The sequence below is a fragment of the Ursus arctos genome, unplaced genomic scaffold (assembly GCF_023065955.2).
Source record: "Ursus arctos isolate Adak ecotype North America unplaced genomic scaffold, UrsArc2.0 scaffold_4, whole genome shotgun sequence".
In the NCBI taxonomy this organism is placed as follows: Eukaryota; Metazoa; Chordata; class Mammalia; order Carnivora; family Ursidae; genus Ursus; species Ursus arctos.
This window is the reverse complement of record NW_026623056.1, coordinates 65,436,394-65,442,393: the sequence shown is the minus strand read 5'-3', so window position 1 is coordinate 65,442,393 and position 6,000 is coordinate 65,436,394. Positions and strand designations below refer to the sequence as shown.

At 39.0% G+C, this 6,000-nt stretch overlaps 1 long non-coding RNA gene across 1 annotated transcript in view; it reads right to left on the bottom strand.

Moving 5' to 3' along the window:
* Positions 1-4,655: 4,655 nt before the first annotated feature.
* Positions 4,656-6,000, bottom strand: part of LOC130542603 (uncharacterized) — a 41,999-nt gene continuing 40,654 nt past the window's right edge. The window contains exon 3 of the long non-coding RNA XR_008957270.1: positions 4,656-4,742. This is a non-coding gene — a long non-coding RNA (uncharacterized LOC130542603). The remainder of the gene's footprint in view (positions 4,743-6,000) is intronic.

The window sequence follows — 6,000 nt, the reverse complement described above, 5'->3', positions numbered from 1 at the left end:
TTGCCATTTTAGAAATCTTGACACTGTGGGTCACCTCTTTTTTTTTCTGATGAAAATTTTCCTTTTTTGATTTTTTTTTGGATATTCTATTCTGGTCCATTTACCTCTCTGACTGCTCCTTTCACTCCTTCTATCTTAGCACAGCTGTCTTCCAAAGCACAGATTTTTGCTATTTTATATTCATCCAGGAAAACAAAAGGTGTTACTGTGACTTCATCATTTGCATGTGAACCTAAGGAATATGGTCCTGCACTGACATTTCCGGGATTCAATTCTCTCTCCTGTTACTGGATACCTGACATAGGGTGGGATATCCACCATCTTCATACATCAGTTTCTTTATCTGTAAAATTTGGAGAATCATAATATTTTGCCCAGAGGGATGCTTAAAAGGATTAAAATGAGATAATGTGAGTAAAATGTATGGTGCATTGTAAGCACTTAATCAACAAGGACTGTTTACTGGATCCCTGACTTCTCAATCATACTCCAATTCCATATTTCTCTCTCCCCAACCCCACTCCAGACAAAATACTTAGTAGTGGGGAATAAAGACTCAGTTGGGAATAAAGATAATAAAAGTTGATAAAAATATTTTAGGAAGAGTAGTGAAGTGATGTTTGGGGCCTTTGGGCAGGAATACCTGACAGATGGCTGCTGTGGTAATTCAGCCATGAAATGGGGGGGGGGTCTGAACTGAGGGGATGTTAACAGACGTGGATGCAATGATCTTTTAGAAATGGAGCTTTTATGACTTTAAGACCGATTGCATGTGTAGGATAAGGAGAGAATAAATAAGTAGGATTATTTCCAGTGGTTGGAATACTGTTTAACAATTCCTTAGTACAGACAAGGGAGATTGTTGAGAGAGGCAGTGAGGGCAGGAGTAGAAGGGGTGTTAAATTTAGTTTTGGACATTCTAAGGATGAACCTTCTATAGGAAATCCAGGTATAGCCACTCATCAATGCACACACACACACACACACACACACACGCATTTACACACACACATATATGCATACAAATAAATACTATATGTGCATATATGTTATATACGAGTTCTAAAGTATATGTATCTAAAACTCTGTATATACAGTATTCTAAAATTCTTTCCTGTGTGAGGTATAAACATACATTTATCACTTATTAGTACATGGATATCCATAAGATCACATAACAGAATTTGGAGAGTGAAAAGAAAACCGAACCAAGAAAAGGAAAGATCATAAAAAGATCATTGTGTTTTGGATTTCTAGATTGAAAAATAAAATAATGTTATAATTTTTGAGATGTCAAGAGAGAAATATAATGAATTAAAGACTAGAGACTGGGCTGGAGAAAACTTTGGCAGAAAGAAACAGGAAGCATATATAAATAGATTTTTTGGGTTCTATAACATTTTCCTCAATTATATGAAAGTAAACAAACTCCATTTGATCCACTAGGATACACTGCAGTGCGTAACCCCTTTTACCAATGATCTGAGACCTGGATTCTTGAATGAAATAGATGCCTATAGCTACTCATTCTTTCTTTCTGGACTTTATTTTGAATATCCATTTCTTTTTAAAAAAATGTTTATTTTATTGAAATTCAATTAATTAACATGGTGTTTTATTAGTTTCAGAGGTAGAGTTCAGTGATGAATTTCCATTTCTTAATAGGGACTTGCAACTCTAGTTTGTGTTAATAATTCAGCAATTATGTCTATCTTTTGTTAGAACTCTGTTGTTTTGGGATTTATTCTGAAAATAAATGGCCTAGCATGTTTTCATTTTAGTTTGGGTAGGAAAATAAAAAGCAAACACCACGGTGAATGGGTTCTTTGAAATTCTAAAGCATTTAATGTTCATGCCCCTGTGCTCTGAAGACTGTAAAGATGAAATACTGATGAAAAAACTTGGCAATATTTTGCAAACCATGGAAAGAAGTTAGCCAATCACTTTAGGGCTCAAATAATATCTTCAAAATTTCGTTTTGTCTTTATGTTTCAGGTCAAGTCCCTTTATTAACATTATTATCTTTAATTCTACACTTAAGAGACTTGCATTGAACTTACTCATACTTGTGGTTTTTCTTCATCCTTCTAAAAAAAAGATATTTCTTTATTTACTTTTGAGAGGGAGAGAGAGAGAGAAAGAAATTGCACATGCAGTGGGAGGGGCAGAGCGAGAGAATCTTCAAGCAAGCTCCGTGCTGAGCTTGAAGCCTGATGGGGGTTTGATCCCAGGACCCATGAAATCATGACCTGAGCCAAAACCAGGAGTCAGACACTCAACCAACTGGGCCACTCAGGAGCCCCTTCTTCACCCTTTATTAATGCTATTTTAACTTTGGTAGCTCTGCGCCCTAAACAGGTCCAGAAAGAAAAATAATTGAAGGCAAACAAGCATATGTGTCTTCTAGAACACTTTCCCCGGAAGTATGAATAGGCCTAATAGCCCTTGTACTTAATGTTAAACCCGCATTTAGGCAATTGTGAACAGGAAAATGAAATGTATTTTAATATTCTGAATAATGCTAGATCTGAACAATTCAGTTAACTACGTTTGTAAAGTTCTCTATATTTAATTCATTTAAAGACAGGTAGCATATATATATATATATATATATATATGTTTTATATAATGTACTATATACAGTGTATGTATTTACATGCATGGTTCATCAAATTGGTTATTTTTGCTTTTGGGAATAATTATACTATTTCTTCATATAACTTATTCTAAGATTTCTTAGGATTAAATAATAGCTTTAAACAAGTTTAAGTGAGATGTTTTAAGAGTACTATCAGTTGAGTCAACAATATTTCCACCCCTTGCTAATGAAATTTCCTATAATGAACTAAAAATAAATAAATAAATTTGATAAATGATAGGTAGATCACGTTTTCAGATTTCCTTGAAGGTGGATTTCCATGCAACTGTGTTTCTTCCAAGTAGGTACAAGCACGTGGGCTCAGAAGGAGGACGTGAACAGCGCAAGGAAGCAAGTATACTCCGGGACGTGAGCTCTATTTGAAAGCATGGTGGCAGACACTTACTGCACAGATGCCTTTCTTCATCTTTAGTACAACCGCATCTGTGCAGTTCCTATCATCCTAAGTGCCTACTACTATAATGAGCAGAGTTGGAGCTTACGTTAGAAGAGAAAAATATGATTTTCCTAATTTCTGTTGTTGCTGGATTTCTTTGAGATTCTTCTAGCTCTCTAATAAACTTCTTTCTACTTAAACTAGCTGGAGAGAGAAAACAAAGGACAGAGACCAATAATGAAAGAGGAACTTCTTTTGGCTAAAAACTACACTTGGATAAAAGGAGTAGCCCTAGTTGGTCCCTAGGGACATGACAGAGGGGTGGAGGAAGGACAAAGTCTAGCAGGAAGGAGAAGAGGACATAGAAGAAGAAAAGGAAAGGGTTGAGGGAAGCAATGGGGAGTCCATGCATCACAACAGCCTCAAAAATGTCTGTGAAACATTTCTAGACAATTCGCATTAACTGATGGTGGTGCTAAGAGCAGGCTGCTTTTCAGTTTGGAGTCACGTGCTATTAGACCTTATTTACAGCATCCAGATACCAACTGATCACTTCTATGCTCCACTATCTCCTAGAGTCAAATGTTTAGGCATCTTACCTGATTCACTATCCTGCCTCAGTGTCCCAGGACTCCCCAAGAATCCTACTCTTATTTGAACAACAGCAGTTCAAGTGTAACCAGATTTCCATCTGGGATAGTGTATCCTTTAAGTTTGATCCATTTCATATTTATTTTCTAAACACAGACCTCTTTGAGATTAATCTGTAGGTCCATAGCTCATCATGATTTCTTTTCCCTTAGGAAAATACTCTGCATTCATTATCTATGCCATCCTATGGGGGGGGGGGGGTGTTCTGAATCTTTAGCAGGTCTTTCCTCTTCCCCTGCAGCTATTTTAAATACCCGTTCTTTACAGGATCATCTCAGCCTCTCCTCCATGAAGCCTTTCAGGATTACTCCAGCAGGGACTCTGTATTTATTGAATTATACTTGTAGCAGCTATTGCCTGCACTTTTTTTTTTTTTTTAGTATATATATAGGCTGCTTTTTTGTAGTTGTTTGGTTTTGTTTGTTTGTTTTTTAAGATTTTATTTATTTGAGAGAGACAGAACGAGTCGTGGGAGGGGCAGAGGGAGAAGCAGACTCCCTGCCGAGCAGGGAGCCTGACGCAGGACTCTATCCCAGGACCCCGGAATCATGACCTGAGCCGGAGGCAGATGCTTCACTGACTGAGCCACCCAGGTGCCCTGCTTTTTGTTTTTTACTACTTCAGTTTTTGACGTATCATCTGACTCAGTAGACTCTAAGCCCCAGAAGGGCAGAGACAAACAATATTTTGGTTTTCTTTGATGTACCAGCTTCACAAATAATGAATGAAATACAGTAACAATGACAAAATAATCAATCCACATGGACAGTGGTCATGATGATTGCAAACAAATAGACCAGAAGCATACTAAATTTGGGGCAACTGTATTGCCAAAGAAATCCCAAATATTCCTCTCAAGGAGGTCTGACAATTTACAAATAAAACTCTGGGCCTTTAAAACTGCAACAGGAGGAAGCAAGCTATGTGTTCAGTATAGCCCTCCAGAAGGGCACCCTGTTCGGTACTCACCTCAGATACAGTCAGGAGATCTTAGGCAAGGAAGATTCTCTCAGAGGTCAAAGTCAGGGCCTTGGAGGAAAATGAGCAGGTGATAACCTGTGCAAGAGATAAATCAGGGCCTATCAGATTGGCCAATCAAGAAACAAATTCCACGGCCAAAGCCAGGCCTCAAGGCTATTTTTATTAGGTAGCATTTGACTACCCTGTATTTCTTATAATCCTCTTGTAGCATTTTAATCTACAGGTCACAAGAACCATCCCCAACATAATGTGCATGGATCTTCCTGTTACTCAGAGTTCCTGGGCCTTGAGGTCTAGGCAGAAATTCTGTGAGACCTTGGGGCTGTTTCCTTTGAGAGAAGGTTGTGTTTCTTCCATATATGGGGAAAAAAGGTGCATGTTGATGTTTGGGTGGGCAAATATGCAGCTGGTTTCCTGCCCAATATTCATTCTCCTTTTCTCGCCAGCACAACCCTGGGCATTGTGCCCAGATGAAGATAAAGATAGGGGAGCCGACTGAGATTTAAACAGATGTTGTGTGAAGATTCAAGATCAGGATTTTTTTTCCTGTTCCTGTGCATCTTCCTTTCTACTGCCTCAGATGAGAATATGATAGTGTGTTAAGAGTTCCCAAACCACCTTCAGAGCTGTTGATTGGCTAGAGGGACTCACAGGATCCAGGACTTCTGGTTTTCATGGTTATAGCAAAATGACATAACACAAAACTGGCAAAGGGAAGAGGTTCATGGGACAAAGTCTAGAGGAAACCAGTCTGAAGCTTCCAAGATTCTGCTTTCTGTGGGGCTGCACAGCATCTGCTTAATTTCTCTAGCAACAATTTGTGAAAACGTGTACAAAGTTTTTTACTATCAGGGAAGCTCACCTGTGTCTGAACCTACGTATCCAAGGCTTTCAATGGGGATTGGCCGCATGGACATACAACGCCTGCAGGACTTAACCGCAGTCCCTCCAGATCCCCAAAGCAGGTGTTCACTCCTACTCACACTTGCACAATTTATCTAGAAAAACTGGTGCCACATGGTTAAAGGCTCCAAAGCCTACAAAGCCTACAAAGCACCTTTATCAGAATATCCAAGACCTCAATTGCTAGGAGTGGCCAAGGGCCAATCCTTTCACAGACATGCCCACTGTTGGGCCTACTGTGCGAGGTTTGAGCAGTTCAGGCTGACTTAGTTAACTCTTTCTGGCACAGATGGCTGGTGCACTAGCAGCTGTCTTGTGATTTTGGGAGTAGAAACTAGAGCAAACTTAGATGTCTTCCTGGATCTACCCAGCCTGCCTGACTCTTCATTCTGTGTTTGTGCGTACGTGTGTATGTGTAAGAAAGAGAGTG